The sequence below is a fragment of the Petaurus breviceps genome, unplaced genomic scaffold (assembly GCF_028583685.1).
Source record: "Petaurus breviceps papuanus isolate PSGF00001 unplaced genomic scaffold, PetGlider_PUasm1.0 37, whole genome shotgun sequence".
Classification (NCBI taxonomy): Eukaryota; Metazoa; Chordata; class Mammalia; order Diprotodontia; family Petauridae; genus Petaurus; species Petaurus breviceps.
Window position 1 is genome coordinate 35190125 of NW_027186296.1, and position 18097 is coordinate 35208221.

At 39.6% G+C, this 18097-nt stretch overlaps 1 protein-coding gene and 1 long non-coding RNA gene across 2 annotated transcripts in view; both read left to right on the forward strand.

Annotated features, from left to right (window-relative positions):
* Positions 1 to 18097, forward strand: part of CALML4 (calmodulin like 4) — a 434126-nt gene that overhangs the window by 357479 nt on the left and 58550 nt on the right. The window lies entirely within an intron of this gene.
* On the forward strand, positions 8991 to 15968 carry LOC138169088 (uncharacterized). Its single transcript, XR_011170264.1, has 3 exons — positions 8991 to 9220; positions 12861 to 12939; positions 15216 to 15968. It is a non-coding gene; the product is annotated as an uncharacterized lncRNA (long non-coding RNA).

Sequence of the window (18097 nt, forward strand, 5' to 3'; positions counted from 1 at the left end):
CTGACTCACAATCCAATGCACTTTCCATTATACCACAACTCGGCATAATGTTTGGTTATAGTTAATGCTTTCTCATTCATTCACACCAGGCAGGGCATTGTAGTTTAACCGTAGTAATGGAAACACTACGGTTTAGAAATGCCCCTGCCCCTTCCCCGCCCCCCAAAATAGCAAAGTTCTCATGTCTTCCCTCTTAGCAGCCCCAGACCCCAGTGTTCCATGATAAGGGCAGGATCCACCAAGACGAATATTTTGTGGCCCTGCTACTCCCTTTTACACCTTGTCCAGACCTCTGTACCAAGAGAATAGGAAGTATTTTTCTGCTTATAAAAGAAAGGTCATGATCAGTGACTCCTAATTTAAAAAATTAAAGGTTGGTGTTGCTGAAGAGACCTAGTAGACAAGAGGGGAGACTGGGTGAGTTGAGGACTTGGGCTCATGAGGTTAAGATAGAATTTTTGACCAGGGAAATGGGTTTATCCCATGGTCCTAAAAGCCACACTTTTGCCCAGCACTGTCTTTTGGGTGGACTTTACTGGATTGTTTCCATATCAACAACCCAAGCTTAGAAGCTTTCACCGTATTTTCTAAGTTTTGATCAGTTTTTACTTTCTCAACAAGAATTGACAACCATAGACCTTCTCTTAGACCCAAAATTCAACCCTCTTGTGCAAAACTGAACAATGGAATGAGGTACAAGGTTCATGCCTATATAGGTTCCTAAAAGGAACGTGATTCAGCAAGATACCTAGACTTCTCTTCTTCTTGCCATTCCTCTTCCTGTTTAGTGGTACAACTATGCAGGTGCATGAAGAGGTGGTTGTACCAAGCACACAACAAAATGGGCCTTCTCAACTCAGCCCAATTCCCTTTCACAGGTGTAAACATGCCTTAATGCTTCAAGCCACCTAAGGATAGTCAGTCCTGTTTCATTTGTATCTGGTCTCTGGGTGATATTGAGTAAATGCAAAACTGGAGATTTGGTCATTTTATTTTAGTCTTGAGGAAACCATTGTTTTCCAGGCATTTGGGTTCCCTAAATTTAGCAGATAAGGGAGCAAGGGACAGGGCAATAAGCAGTTCAACTTTTACAAGATAAAGAAATACTTCTAATTTTGCCTAAAGTCCCATCCCTCTCTTTATGCCCTTCAAATTTCAGGCCTGACCATATGATACACAGAAACTAAGTGTTAGCAACTGAACCCTGCTCAAGCCCTGTGAAAATAAAATGCATACCAGAGCTTGGGTAAATGGATGGAGTGTGGCAGGTTAGTGCCCTTAGTTGTGACAGCCCAGTCCATTATAAAGAGGAATATTGCTTCCTAGGTCTGCTTGACCACAGGAGGCAGAAGTTGAAGCTACCTAGGAAGGACATTCATTATCCATGAGGTGTGGGGCTTAGTTTGCCCTGCTTTACAGAAAATAGATAAATATCCACAATAAAGGACAATATTAGCGCTTCTGAATTGTAAATTAATTGCAGCTACATTATACAAATGACATGCAAATCATTCTTTGACAGAACAACAAATTAGGCTTTTTTCTTGGAACTAAAATTGTTTACTACATTCTCAAACCATCCCCTACTACTGATCACCCCTGTCCTTTTATGGTTTTCCATCACCACTATAAGCTTTTTTTTTAATGAAAAAAGCTTTTTCCAAGCTTCCCCACTTGGGAAATTCATAAGGGACAGATATATAGATAGATAGATTAGCAGTAGTTGGAGACAAAAGGGATCAGGAATGAAGATCCAGAAGTTCCAACAGAGAACCAGAAACAAAGGCAATCTAAAATGTCTGTGACTGCCTAGACACTGGTATCTATTACCAGAGTTCTGAAGGAGAGGGTTAAGAATAGATAGGATGCTGATAGAAACTTACCTACCCTGTATTTCATCTCCATTGGTGCCTTTCAAGATGGTAATTAGCTAATCACATCAACTAACCTATGATAATGAGAGGTGTTTAAAGGAGATTCCCCCTCCTTCTTCCCTCTGCACCCCCCCCACCCCATCTCACCCCCAAGGATCTCCCTCCCAGGTTACCTTTCTACATTTTAATAAGAGCCTTCTAGAAACAGTCCCTAGTATCCCTCCCTGTCCTTTGTTGTGTAACACAAATGAGTGGTTTTTCCCTTGTGGGTATTTCTGGTCAGGTCCTGGGGAGAATGACTCCCAGGGAAGGCCAGAGATTAGATAATTTGGGTCGGGAAGGGGGCCCTGGCACTCCTTAAATCGTACTAAGTAAATATCATCTTGTTTAGGGCCAGCACAAAATTTAATTTTACATGCCACTTCTGGAGACGAGGTCATGCCCAAGATGCCCATAAACTGCAGGCCACTCTTCATCTCTCCTCTAACCCTGAATTTACCAACTTCCAAAGCATTTATTATTAGTACTGATGGAGTAGGCAATATCTGACTCAGAGCTTTCCCACTTGGTGGAGGACAGGCCCTACCCTTCAGGAATGCATGATTCATTCCAAGGAACATGACCAGACAAACCCGAAAAAGAAGAAGAAAAGGCTGGGTGTTAGAGAAAGAAGAAGGAGAACAAATAAATGAGTAGTTTACCTATGACTGATACACATGCTTCACATTCCTGAACACCAGGAAGCAAGAGGAGCTAAGGTGTGACTGGGAAGTAGCTTTAATTTGGGGGGTGCCCCTTTTTTTATTTTGCTAGCTATGGCCTAACTTTTTTTATTCCCAGTATAATGTATTAATTTAAATGGGAATCTAACAATGTTTCATTCAAATTTAAATTCTGATGGGATTCTGTAAATTCACTTATCAAGGGGTAGGTAGGTGGCACAGTGCCAGGCCTGAAGTCTGGAAGACTCATCTTTCTGAGTTCAAACACTCACTAGTTGTATGACCCTGAGCAAGTCACTTTACTCTGCTTGCCTCAGTTTGTTTGCTCTGTAAAATGAGCTGGAGGGGGTGGCTAGTTGTTGAATAGAGCACGAGCCCTGGAGTCAGGAGGACCTGAGTTCAAATCTGACCTCAGACATTTAACACTTACTAGCCCTGTGACCTTGGGCAAGTCACTTAACCCCAATTGCCCTGCCCTCCAAAAAAAAGCAAAAAAAAAAAAAAAAAGATCTGGAGAAGGAAATGGCAAACCACTCAAGTGATCTCTGCCAGGAAAACCTCAAATGGGGTCACAAAGTGTCAGACATAACTGAACAACAACAAAGGTCCTCTTATTTATCTCTGTATCCCCCTCAAAGGATAATAATAAATATTGAATGAACTGAGTTTTTGAAATGTATTTCTAAAGCTAAAAGCAACAGGAGCCCTAAGAAGAACATTGAGGGATGCTGGGTATCCATCCCTTTCATTCTGATATAGCACAGCCTTTATTCATCAGAATGTTTAGGGAATGAAGGGGTCAGGGGACAGGGGTTTTCTAGCTATCTAAAAATTAAACCCTTTGGGTTTCAACTCTTATTGGGGAAAAATCTATCTAAAATGTTTGTTGTTCAGTTTCCTGTCTTACTAAGTCAAGAAACTACTTTTTTGATGATTGAGAATCCCTGAGGATCTAAAGGTAACATTGTTCTGAGTAGAGTTTTTTTCCTATTATACAGATACCAGATCAAGGTTTCTTAACCTGGGCTCCAAGGACCCTCCTATGGATATCAGGAGGGAAGATGAAGATGAACTTGGATTGGGTGGGGGGGGGGAGGGAATGGCACCTTTATCTTTACTAAGCTTTGACTTCCTTTATATATGGGTATACTTATTTTATACATTTGAAAACTATTCTGAGAAGGACCCATAAGTTTGATATTGCCAGAGGGATCTATAATACACAAGTCAAGAACCCCCTAGATAGAGATTTCTAAGATGTAGGACATTTGTTTTATATTCAATGTCCCCAAGCCATATGACCTAGAAACCATTTTCTCAAATAATAAAATTCCTATTATAACTTCATTTTTTTTTCTTTTAGGTTAGATCAATAATTCCTTGAGGGAGGTACAGTGTCCTTTGTATCCCCTTCAACACTTACTATAATACTTTACATAATAAACATTAGTTGAATGAAGGAAAACCATAAATTTCAGTTATTTGAAGTACTGATTAGTTGAAGTTTTAATAAATATCAGTGACCTGGGTTGGAGAAAGGAAGTGGGAAGTTAGTAAATAAAATATGACCCAACAGGTACAATGCTGGTTTTTAACTTCAGAAAATTTGCAGTCCTCCCTGACCATTCCCAACTCCTTGGGATCTCTCTCAGGACACTAATTAATTGTCTGTGCCACTTTTTTGGCTCTTAGCACATAGTCTTGTTTTGGGAGTTATTTTTTCATATGCAAATTTTACCAGAGTGTTAACTATGCATCACCTAGTACAATATTTCACACATTCAAGGTGCTTAGTAAATATTAATTAAACAAGAAAGTACTTACCCACAAAGTCACTTGGGGGAAGAAGATAGGGTTGGTGTATTTGTTTGCTATTTGCTTGTTTTAAGACTAGGTTTTCCTGTCCTAACCAGGATAGAAATGCAGGGGCTACTCATAGGCCTGATCCCACTTTTGATTGGCTCAGGAACTTTAGCCTTGTTTTATACCCCTCCTCGGGCAACCTGAAGCCCACTGCCCCCATCGCCCATTCCATGGCTCACCGGACTTAGTGTGGACCCCTCATTGGTTTAGCCATTGTAATTCAGAACTCCTGGCCTCAAAAGATTCATCAACCTCAGCCTCCCTGTGAGCTAGCTCACTTTTGAAAAATCAGTATTGTAAGGATTTGAAATTATAGGAAAAGGAGATGGGATGTATATTGTTGCAGTTGCAGAAATAAAGTAAGATATTTCATTTCAGCAAGAATGGCCCAATGGAAAGAACAAAGGATGTGGGGTCCAACAACAAGACTTCAAATCCTACCTCTACTATTCTGGGACATTCGAAAAATTGCTTCCCCTTCCTCAGTTTTCTAAAGTGTAAAGTGGGAGAGTAAGAAAGCCAACGTTATAGATTAGGTAATCTTGAATGTCCTTTTCAACCCCAAAGTCCTTTGAGTTTCAGCATTTACTAAGTGCTTACTATGCCCTCAGCATTGTTCTAGGTTCTATAAAGGACATAGAAGTATAGCGTATGGCCCCTCCCTGAAAAAAAAAGAATACAGTTTCATTGAAGATTCAAACAATACATTCAAGTCATCAAACATTAATTGCCCACAACATGCCAAGCAAGGTGGGTAGTCACTGTGAGATTAAATGCCATTGCTAGAAATTGCCTATATTGCTACATTATATACTTTCCTGGTTTAGAAAGAGAAAGATTACTGTAAGTGTAAGTGGTCAGTGAAATGGTCAACTTCTTTATGGAAGAAGTAGAATTTTTGAAAGACAGATCATATTTGGTGGAAAGAAACAAAAATAGCAAGGATAAAATCATAAGCCAAGTTTCCCAGGAGCCAGGAGGTAACCTAGAAGATAATCCCTAGGACTCAGAAGAAAAGACTCATAGAAAAACCAAACAAACCTACTAAGAGAGTGCTGTGAGTTCACACGAGAGACTATAACAGTGGCAAAGCAATCTGGGGTCACAAATTCCAGGGTAGATAAAGGCAAAGAGATTAGTACATACTCTTTAAAGCCTAGAAGGACAATTCCAGAAAAGTGCTGACAAAGTCCAGAAGATCCTAGATAAAGGTCCTCATAAGAATGTAAATTCCTCCCAAGGCCTGTCTTTCCCACTAATACAGTGGTGACACCTATTTCTGACCAAACTGCCAGATCTTGTCCCAAACCCCACCCTACATCCACCCTGCCTATGTTCACATCTATCGTCTGTAGTTCTTATAAGCTTGGACAAGTCACTTAACCTCTGTTTGCCTGGTCCAGAAGACCTGATTTCGAATCCAGTCTCAGATATTTACTTTGTGACTCTGGGCAAGTCGATTAACCTTTAGGGAAACTAATTGGCGCATCCAATAGAGAGCTGGACCTGAAGTCAGGAAGACTAATCTTTGAGTTCAAATCTGGCTAGCTGTGTGACCCTGGGCAAGTTACCCTGCTTGCCTCAGTCCTTCATCTATAAAATGGAAAAGGAACCACTCCAGTATCTTTGCCAAGAAAACCCCAAATGGGCTCATGAAGAGTCAGACACTGCTGAAGAACAAGTCTGTAGTTCAATTCTGCCTGGGATTTTAATGATCTCAATCCTTACCCCATCGATCAGACCTGACATTTGACCCATGCCATGTTCTGCTCCCGCTCAACTCCAATCTGCCCAATATTTCCTTCTCAACTCAGAGTATCACAGAAATGTTTATTAGCAGGTACTCTTACTCTAACTCCCTGCACTTTATAGGCAAAGGCAAAGAAACTTAGTCCCAGAGGGAGAAAAAAAAGATCAGATAAGGGAATTTCAAAGTTCGTGAACTTGGAAATGGATAGCAAGATCAAGGGGATAGTCATATTTGTGTGTATCTGAGGTGGGAAGGAGGAAATGGGATTAAGAAACTGGGAGGTCAAGCTGTTTGAGGGAGTAAATATGCAGGTCGAAGGCCCCTAATATGAGGGCACCGAAGCTAGGTGGTACAATGGATAGAGCACTGGGCCTGGAGTCAGAAAGACCAGATTTCAAATTTGACCTCAGACATTTACTAGCTGTGTGACCCTGGGCAAGTCACCTAATGCCTACCTGTACAAAACTAGAGAAGGAAATGGCAAACTACTCCAGTATCTTTACCAAGAAAACCAGAGTCACAAAGAGATGGACACAACTGAACAACAAATATGACCACAGGAGTTGGGGGAGAGAGAAAAACTGTGAGCTAAGCACTTAAACTCATTGAAAAAAAAAAGGAGAATGTCTTGGAGGTCAGTAGAAAATAGCTATCAGAATCTTGATTGGGTAATAAATATGGAAAGTGCCTATACTTTTTCTTATTTTTTTTTCCTACATTTGCTCCCTTGAAAATCTCATTCACTCTTTTTTATTTTTTGAGGCAGTTGGGTGAAGTCACTTGCCCATGGTCACACAACTAGTAACTGTCTGAGGTTAAATTTGAACTCAGGTCCTCCTGACTCTAAGGTTGGTGCTCTATCCACTGCCCCACATAACTGCCCCATCATTCACTCTTACAGCTTAAAATACCACCTCTCTACAAATGATTCTCAAATCTCTATCTCTAGCCCCAATATGGTTCTAGGCTTACATCTCCAACTGCCTCCAAAACATCCCCACCTGGATGTTTCTTCTCTCCTAAACATGTTCCTCCTTTTGACTTCACACCTATTTGGTATCACTATTCACCCAGGCTCCCATGTTCAAAATGTTGGGGTTATCTTGGTCTCTTTTCTCTCCTTCCCTTGTTATATCTAATTCCCTACTGATCCATTTCAGCTCTGAAACATCTCTGACTTTTGTTTCCTCTGTATCCCCAGTATCTCTGCCTTAATATAGGTGTCAGGTTATGCCAGTTTCTGATTTCTAGGAAGTTGAAGGTCTAGGAGGCACAGACATTGAAATGTAAAGCTGAATGTCTTGAAACATTTCACACCTAGAAAAGGGTCTGAGACTTGAATAGTAAAACTGTATATGAAGAAGCCAGACAGAGAGAGACAAAGAACTTGCCTTAGGGCTAAATAACCCCTTTAATAATTTTGCCCTCATCTGCATAATAAGACCTAGTTAGGGTCCAGGTAGGGACACTGGACTGAATTACCTAAGTTAAGGTGGAGTTCTTTCCTGAGGAAAGCCCTGTGAACCTGGAAGTTTTGTCCCTATGGAGAGGCTAGACTTCTGTCTCCACATGAAAATGACAAATTCCCCTGAAGGAATCAGAGAGGAGCATCTTTTCCAAACCTAGGCTAAGGATCTTTGCTTTTACTGGAAAGGGCATTGTAATACTCCACCTGGAAAGAAAGCTGTAATGTTTTGCCAAGCCAGAGGCTGATGTGACAAAGACTGCAACTGCCCAACAAAAAATGAGGCCAGGATATGCAGCAGATCATTACATCCAATAGACACCATGCCCTGTGAAAAGACAAGCAGTTTTTTCAATGTATGGATTGGCTTTGCTACTTTTTTTCTCTTCTTCTTTTTCCTTTTTTATTCTTCAAAAGTTTTTGTTATATGGGATAGCTCTCTGGAAGGTGCAGGGGAAGGATAAAACAGGGAAATTTAGTTGACATAAAAATAGAAGATGCCAATAGTAATTTATTAGAAAAAGTAAAAGTCTGGCAGTGATTGAGCTATTGTAGCCCGGGTTGACAGCCATAACCCAGTTGCCAAATGACTTGCTCATCCCAGAAGCAGTCAGTACCACTAAAGAGTCAACATTGTACTCAAATCATCTTTTTGACCCAGTCCAAGAGGAGATTGATCCATTCAGCTGAAACCCTGCACCCTACATGAAGTCAGCACAACCTAGTTATCAATTAGCAAGTTATCTGTCATTGAAACCGTGCCTGGCAGCAGACTTCAGAGGACCCACTAGAGAAAGAAAAAGCATCAAAATCTTGTTCTATAGGTGTGGATTTCCTTTGCCACATATGTTCCCTACACATATATTTTAGTACCATTGTACTTGGTTGATGGTCCCCTATACCTGTACCTCACTTTGTGACTGACTTAGAAGTTATTCTTTTATATGCACATTCTTCCCCTTACAGATTCTATGTGTATTTGAGGGAAAGTGCACACAAAATTCTGGGGAAAATACTCTGTAATTCTTGCTATGCCATTTGAGTAAATGTCTTTGCTAAAAAACAAAAAACAAAACTACTACTGAGTGATTATTAAGAAGAATCACACCAGTGAGGTCTCCTGAGCTACAATGTTAGGATAGTCACCCACAGGATTACCCCCCTAGAACCTGAAGCAGCAGCTTTCCTTCTCACATGTCAGTGCCAGATTGGGTAAATGAGACCAGAAAGGGTATTAAACAAGCCTTAATTATCAATTGCCTAAACTACTGTATAATTTCCTAGGGACATGAATCATCAGCCTTGCAGCAGGGTTGTCTCTCTTGGCTGTCCCTCTTGTTCTTCTCAGAGACCTGGAGAAGTATACTCTATATCACCTGGTCTGCTACATTGGAAGAAGATGGTGGGAAGAAAAGGAAAAAGAGGGGGGAAATGTATTTCAGAATTATCATCATCATCATTATGGCTAGCATTGCTATAGCATTTTATGGTTTGCAAAATGCCCTACAAAAATTATTGCATTTTATCCTCACAACAACCCTGGGAAGTAAGTGCTATTATTATCCCTATCTTATAGATGGGAAAATTGAGGCAAAAAGAAGTTAAACTAGCCCAGGGTCACACAACCAGTAAGTGTCTAAGGCTGTATTTGAATTTGGTCTTCCTGACTCCAGGTCCAATGCTCTATCCACTTTGCCACCTAGCTGCTGCATAATACTAGCATGCATATAGTGCTTTAAGGTTTGTGAAACGCTTTTCAAATGTCTTCTTACCCTCATAACAACTCAAAAAAGGCTCCCAAAAGAAGAATGCTCCTAAAAGTTTGGGAGTGGGACTCTGACCAACTTGGGAAGCCCATTGTCAGAGCCTTAGGAAGGAGAGGTTATAAATAGGAGGGATCTTTTTTTTTTTTTGGAACAAATTAGTAAAAAAACAGTTCCCATGGCCTCCTTAAGAGATATTTTGTGTGGTAAGGGACATAGATGAAAAGAACAGACTTAAAACAGGCATTCTGGGACATTCTGACCCTGCACTTGAAATAACTCAGTAAGTACTTCAATATTAAGCATTCCTGGCAATTAATCGAAATCCAATAAACATTAAACACCTACTATGTATCTGGCAATGGGTTAACTGATGATGGTACAATTAGTAAAAAGGACAGTCCCTGCCCTCAAGGAATTAGAGACAACACACAAAAGGAAGTAGGAAAGGAGGTGAGAGGTACCAGAGGTACTGGTCTTGTTCTGTGGAATTGATACAAGGTAGGGCAACAGATGTGATATACATGCACTTTTATTTTTTTATTTTAGACTCAAACACCAGAACTCAAATACAGAATAGAAAAAAGAAAAAGAAACATATTGTAAACTTAAATATTGACATTTAAGTACATAGGAAAAAAGGGGGGAAAAAGCACATCATATGCACAGCACAGAGAAGATTCAAAATATGTAGTTATAAATTTTCATTTCAAGAAAGCCTGCACAATGAATACCACATATTGTGTTGAGAGCCGTCCATCTCTTCTTTGCTTCCTTGTAAGTTTTCTTTTGTTCTCTGCTGTGCACTTTTTACTTTGTTCTTTTCCACCCTCCCTCCCCACCCAGAAAGCTACAATTAAGTGCTTAGATATTTATATATAGACATAGATATATACTTATTCATATATATGTATACACACATATACATATATAGACATAGATTTTCCCTAACAAATTCTACTCCTGACCTTTGTTTTTATGTTTATTTATATCTTATTTCCTATCCCTCCTGACTCCTCTACTCTACTTCTACCCACTAACTTGCCCTTCTGTTACCTAGCCTACCCCACCTCCAAAAATCCCTCCCCTATCCTCTCATTCCCATAAATCTAAACACCCTCCTATAACCCTTATAACCTATTCCCTCAACCTCTCCTCTAGAGATCTCTCCCCTCCCCTCTCCTCACTCCCTATCCCCTTAATAAAATACCGTTTTATTTCCTCTAAATTTAGAAGACTTTTATACTCTTAGTTATATATGTATTGTTCCCTCTTAAACCCATTCCCAATGAAAGTAGATTACCAGAACTACCAGCCCTCCTCCCCCATCTAATTCCTCTGTGTCAATTCTTTCTCTTGTACCTCATTTGTATAAAATAATTACTCTTTTTAGCTGTTCCTAAATGGTTTTACTTTTTAAAGGCATATCATACTCAGGTCTACCCCTAATCTTTCATACTAACTACCCAAATTACTAATGATAATCTTAGACATATGTTTTACATTTTACATATATAAAAAATAGTCTGTCCTTATTGAATTCCTTGTAATCAGTCTTTGGTATGTACCTTATGTTTCTCTTGGCTCTTGTACCTCAAATCTTCTATTAAGTTCAGGGTTTGTTTGTTGTTTTTTTTGGTTTGTTTGTTTGTTTAGCAAAGTCCTGAAAGTCTGACAGTTGATCAAATATCTATTTTTTTTTTTCGACTTTGCTAGGTATGATATTTTCAGTCAGAATCCGAGTTCTTTTGCTCTTGGATATATAGTGTTCCAAGATATGTGGTTCTTTGGTGTCTCTGCTGTTGTGATTCTAATTGTGGCACTGCCATATTTAAATTTTTTTCTTGTTACTCTTAATATTTTATCCTTGAGTTGGGGGTTTCAGAATTTGACTATAATATTCCTATGAGTTTTTCTCATAGGATCTCTTTCAAGTGGGGATCGATGTTTTTTTTTTTCCTATTTCTACTTCCCCTCTGCCCTTGTTCTAATGCTTTAGAACAATTCTCTTTTAACTATTTCTTGTATTATTGTATCAAGATTCTTTTTTTCAAGCATAGTTTTCAGGTAGTCCAATTATTCTTATGTTTTTCCTCTTGATCTGTTCTCCAGATCAATTGTTTTTCTTATATTTTACTTTCTCTTCTGTTTTTTCGTTCTTTATATTTCGTTTTATTATTTCTTGATCTCTTATAATTTTGCTGGCTTCTCCTTGCCCAATTCCAATTTTCAAGATGACATTTTCTTCCTTAAGATTCTGGCTCTCCTCTAATTGGCTGACTTTCTTTTTATAATCTTGTTTTTCTTGGATTGTTCTTTGTTTTTGTTTTTCCTCAATCTCTCTCATTTGATTTTTTAAGACTTTTTAAGTTCTTCTATAAATTCTTTTTGGGCAGGTAACCATTTGATGTTACTCTTTGGGGTAGAAGAGGGTTTCTTTGCTTCAATATTCTCCTCTGAAGATGAACCTCGGTCTTCTCTATTCCCATAATAACTTTCTATGGTTGGATTCTTTCTCCTTTGCCTGTGCATTTTTTTGTAGTAATAACTTAATTTTAGTAATCATCTCTAGTCCTGGGGCGTGGGGGATGGTACCTCTTGCCCCAGATCTTTAGTTCTCCCCTCTAGGAAAGAACCAAAGCCAAACCTCCAGCTTCCTGTAAGTGCCCACAGCCAGGGGCATTCTGGTCCCACTGCTTCTGCACTCACTGGGGTGTGTGCTGGTCCCTTCCTGCCCCTGCCCTCATTCTGAAGCACAGTTGGGTAGTTCCTTGTCAGCAGACTTTCCCTCAATCTCCCCCCTACACCCTTGCCTGATCAGACGCCCAACTCTCTTCACTATCCGGGGTAAAAGTTCTGTGGCTGAGGCCCTGGCAGCCTCCCAACCCAGCTAACCCCAGGGCTTGCTGCTTGTTGTTGAAGCATACCCTAGCCTGGAGGTGTTTACTTTTCACAGAAACCAAGCCTGTCCTTGGATTTTTCTTCTAATTTTCTCATATTGTCCCAGGAGGACCCATGTTGTGCCTTATTCTTATTTATTTTTACCTTTACTTTATTCCCCTTGAGGCACTATTTTATCTATTTCATGGCAGAAAATCTTGAGAGCTTGGAATTTTCTATTCTACTCTGCCACCTTTGCTATATTAGCAGTTCTAAGCACACTGGGGGCAGCAGAGGCAAGCAGGTTATATTTGCATAGCATAGTTATTCCCTTTTTTATAGGACCTGAAATTTTACTATTTTAAATTATTTCAAATATTTTACCCAGAATGTCACTGAATAGCACCCAAGGGATACCAGGGAAACATATGTCACCTAAGGAAGGGGTACTTAACCTGGGGTCAGGAACTTGGTTTTGTTTTTTTAATATTCTAATTACTTATTTCCTTTGCAATCTTTATATTTTGCTTTCTGCATTTAAAGGCATTATTCTGAGTATGGGTTCATGGCCTTCACCAGACTGCCCATAACACACAAAAATGTTAAGAAGACCCAGCCTAAGGTAAGGCTTGCCATTGTCATGAAGTATATCCTCTGTGAATTCCCCATTGATGACGAGGGTCTACAAAATTGCCACAATATCATAAATAACTGTCCTCATCATGTCAAGGACCAGAGACTTCACATTGAAATTCTTAATAATTAAAAAAAACAACAACTTAACTATCTACACTGGAAAAACAAAGTGGATAAAAAATATTATTGCCCAGATTACGAGGACCTGCACTGTGACAGCCAATTTAATTATCCCATTGAAAGAAGGAAGAAGAATGCATCAATTATAGTGAATAGAGAGAACTGGCCAGAGACCAGGAAGCCCAGGGTTCATATCTTACCTCTGACACATGCTGTCTGTGTGACTCTGGGCAAGGCATTTAACTCCTCAGCTACTCAAGCAAAGCCTTAATACTATAAGTTGCAGTTTAGTTGCTGATCTGCATCAGTAGAAGGAGTTTCCCCACAAAGATTTCCCCACATGAAATTATGGATCTGAAATGATTTAGATTCTATTTTATTTATATATGTCTTCTATATACCTATATAGGTGCATGTTTGGTCCCCCATTAGAATATAAGCTCCTATTTTACTTTTTGTCCTTGTAAACAGAGCACTTAGCATAATGCTAAGTACAGAAAAAGTCCTAAATAAATGCTTGTTGATCTATTGATTCACTGATTGGGCAATTGTTTAGTACTTTCAACAATAACCTCAGTGATGCAAAAATCTACCTCTTTATCCCCAGTCATCTGCCAGTGATACTATCTGCCTGGAACTTATCAAAATTGTAGATGACTTAAAGAGCATTGGAATGATTTGTGGGTGGCATAAGCAAACTGTATAATATAATCAACAATGATTTGAACATAAGAAATGGTGTAAAAGATGCTAAAAGTATACATGTAAATCCAGAAAAAGAATTGAACTAGTCATGTAGCAAAAATGAGAGAAAATTGGTGGACAACCCAAGAACTACAATGGTACCCTTGAGATATTTAAAAAAAGTAGAGGAAGGCCTTCAGTGCATTGCTTGTATCTTCTATGAAGGAATTATGGAAAACTGGATGAAAATTGTACAGGATGGGAAACCAGTGAAGGGTTGCAATTTACACAAGTGAAAGATGTGCTCCTATGAATAAAATCACAGATTCTCTAAGTACATAAATAATTACAGATTATATTTTGTGTGTCCATTCTTTTTGACATACTATTTTTGACTAGTAATGTTTATGAGCTATACGATTATCAGTCCTTGGTCAAGAATAAAATCCCCTATGTTGTTTCTATGGGTAAATATGATACGCTCTATGGTCATCTACTTCATAGGATTGATTTCAGGATTGCATTTTGATCTGAAGTGCAAGGACTATCTTGTTTTTTAAGTGGGTATGCTCATAAATGTTTAATAACTGACTTTCTAGCAGAAAAAAAAGCAAGTTTGACATACTTTTAAGTATAACCTGCATTATTAACATTTCATCTGATTTGGATATAGCACACAGTATCCTAGGGGTTAAAGAGAATATTATGGGCTACTTTTCCAGTACTTTGTGAGACCTCTCCTGGGGTGGGGGTGTATAATAATAATGAAATTTGAAGATCCCTTTGTACTGCCAAGCTGACAGGTACTTAGCATTTAGTGTCAAACTAATTATATCAAGCCTCTGTTAAAGAAACAGAAGGTATGAATTCCTGTTGCTGACATAACAGGAAGGGGCAGAACTGGGAGGAGCTAATACCATATATAAAGAAAAGTCCCAGCTGGGAGAGATAGAATTTCTTGGGGTAAGCATTGTGGAGGAAGAGCAGCTGCTGCAGGGGGGAGAGAGAGAGAATTTCTCTCCGAGAGCATCTGTAAGGCTGCTACTGCTGGACTAGAGACTGAACTGAGAATTGAGAAGAACTGAGAAGAGAAATGAGAATTGAGAACTGAGACAGAATTTCTTGGAGCAAGCAGTGTGGAGACTGGAGAAAGTGACTTTGATTTTGAGAATGGGAGAAAGTGATTTTGATTTTGAGAACAGAACTTGTGGTGGTGGAGCTTCTTCTGAGAGCCAGACAAACTCCTGCTGAGGACTTTTGAGAGCCAGCCAGAGCTGCCAGAGGAAGCATGACTGTGGTGACAGTACTTTGTCTGTCTGTATTGGGTCTATGCTGATTTCACAGGCAGAAAGTAAATTGAGATGATAGTGCCGACCATGTGTATGAATATTATTGTAATTCTGCTAAGCTTAATGTGTGTAGATATTGTTGTGGCTCTGCTAAGTTTTCTCTTCCCAGGAACAGAAACTGTGAACAACTTGAGGTGGATTGGACACTATGAGCTGCAATGTGGAGCAGGAACTGCACAGAGAGCTGGACAAGGAACTGGGAGCTGTCTGCCTTTGAATTCAGGTGGCAGGTGGTTAGATTTGGGCAAGAGCTGGGACCATGGAAGAGGAATCATGGAAGATGAGAGCCTGCCTCAAGTCAAGATGAAATTGTCTGAGTAGTGACTGATGAAATAGGGTACTGAATAGTGACTGATGATATTGTAACTTAATTACACACCTGGGTGAAGGACTTTGCCTTTTGTACTTTGTGATTGAATTAAGGACTCTGTGATTGACTAAACGAATGTACTTTGCTTAAAACTATGTGACCACTCTGGTGAAAACTATGTGGCCATTTTAATGTTAAGTAGTTGAGTTGTGACATGGTGAATGCTGTACCTTGATTTTCTGTGAATGTTCTACTGTGATTTGTTACTAGAGAGTTCGCTATACTATGTAATCAGAATCTTCAAAAGCTGTTCACAGCAGCAGTTCTCTGGAAAGCTGCTTGTGCTTGGCTTTACAGGGTGGGGAGCTCATTCTGTAACTTGGAAGTTCTTTTCCTCTTATCTTGAAACATCATAAAACTTCTCCTTATCTTGCACCATAAAATTACCCCCCAAAATATTCCTTCTGTCTCTCTCATCCTGTGTCATAAAATCACCCCCACCCCCTCTTCCTTATCCCATCATTATCATTAACTACCATAAAAATTCTAAAACTACATCATCATCCTGAACATAGCTTTCTGTCAGAATTTTGCTATACTATATACCCCTAGTCTCCCCAAATACCAAGTGCCTTTTCTCAACCCTGTTGCTACAGTCTGTGTGCTTTCATGTTAATAAAGCTCTAGATGGCTAAAGAGAGCCTAGGTGAATTCTTTCACACTGCAAAACTCTCCCAAATCTGAATTCAACACCTCCATCACTTTCTTAAGTCTAAACAATCAATAAAACAATAAATCAAACTCTGATTTATAGGGCTTGCTAATTCCCAAGGTATGAAAGATCATGCCAAAAATTTAACAATCCATTTCCCTCTCAAGCTGCTTCTAGCACCCCTCTGCATGTATCTTATCTCTTCGACTATATTGTAATCAACTTGCTTGCAAGGAAGACCTCCTGGAGGCGGTTGCATTTGATCTAGATTTTTAAAAGTGGGGAGAATTCTGTGTGTGGGGGCTGAGGGGATGTGGTAGTAGGGAAAAATGAGAATGTGGGAGGTAGAAGGGGAAGGATAGAGGAAGGAAAAAAAGTATAGGCACAGGTAATAGTATAAGAACCTACATAGGTAGGAAAGCAGGGGTCATTGAAGCAAGGGTGGAGAGCCTGCAGCCTCAAGGTCATATATGGCCCTCTAGGTCCTCAAGTATAGCCCTTTGACTGAATCCAAACTTCACAGAATAAATTGCCTTAATAGAAGGATTTTGGACCATCCAATATACTGAAGTACAGATGGAAATGACATGAAATAAAGCTTGACAGGTTTGATGATACCTGATTGTGGAAGGCCTTAAATGCCAGAATTAATGAGTCTGAATTTTATGCAGTACCCAGCAGAGAGCCACCAAGGAATTTGAAGCCTATGTGACCAAGGTGTCCCAAAAATCTTATTGCAGTTTTAACCCATTCAAGCTTAAAACTAAAACTTTTGGAATATCCTGTATAAGGGGAAAAAATCTAGCTGTTGTATGGAGGATGGTTCAGCTTAGAGGAGAGCATGGAAAAGAGAAGACAGAAGATTCTTGAAGTATGGTTGGAAGGTGATTGCAGAGGTAGAATGGGAAGGGATTTGTAACCAACAATGTGTGAGTGGTAAGGGAAAGAGAAAGGTCAAAGCTAATACTGACTTTGAACAAGACCATCCAACCAAGTCTTGTCTGTAGGTAACATTTAGAACATTCATTTGTCCCTTGCTCTATGGCAGATACGCTACCAATGGCGAGCCAAAAGAAGGGATGATTTAAAGACAGAAAACTGAAGCCTTGACTTTGTGGAAACTTGACTAGAAGATAATACATACATTGTGCATAGAGCTTATTGGCCTGATTCTCCTATTAGTATTCATGGACACAGTTCTAGTACTGGAAAGAGCACAGAAGGGGGAGGGGTTGAGAAGGGGTAGAAGGAGGTGGGGGGAACGATTCATTTCATTATTATCTTTCTTATCTCACAAGAATAAAGAACCTCTAGCCCATAGGATGGATCTGGCCTGGGGACTGATTTCATTTGGACTGCCAGGAGAATAATCCCTCCATCCTGTTGGCAGTTATCCCATTGAAGACAGGGCTTCTGAAAGTTTAAGAATAACTAGAAATTGAAGAGTCAAAATAGTTCACTATTCATTTTATTCTCATTTCAACTGCAGTGATCATACTGGGATGGGATCAGACCTGTGATTTCATTAATACCAAAAACTCCCCAGGAGGAAGCTACTGTTGGCACTTTCTCTGCAACTTAGGAAGCCATTCTTTGCCTTGTTTTTTTAAAGTCTTAATCACTGAATGGGCTTTACCTCAGTCAAACTGAGACCTGTTAAAGACTTTAGCTTGAAAAGGCCAAGGTCCTTCACTGCATCTGGGCCATCTCGTTATGTTGATCTTTATCTTGCCACTAGACCCAGATGGCTCCCGAGGAGAAAGTGAGGCTGATGACTGCCCAGCCCTCCCTCGATTAAATCTAATTCAGTTGCATGTCATGGCATCACCTCCCTGATATCATGATCCTCTTTGAGAACAAAGGACAAACAGCAACCTCTACTCGGCTTTCTTTTTCTCTTTCTTTCTCTCTCTCTTTCCTTCCTTCCTTTCTTCCTCCCTTCTTTCTTTCTTTCATCTTCAAATCCTTA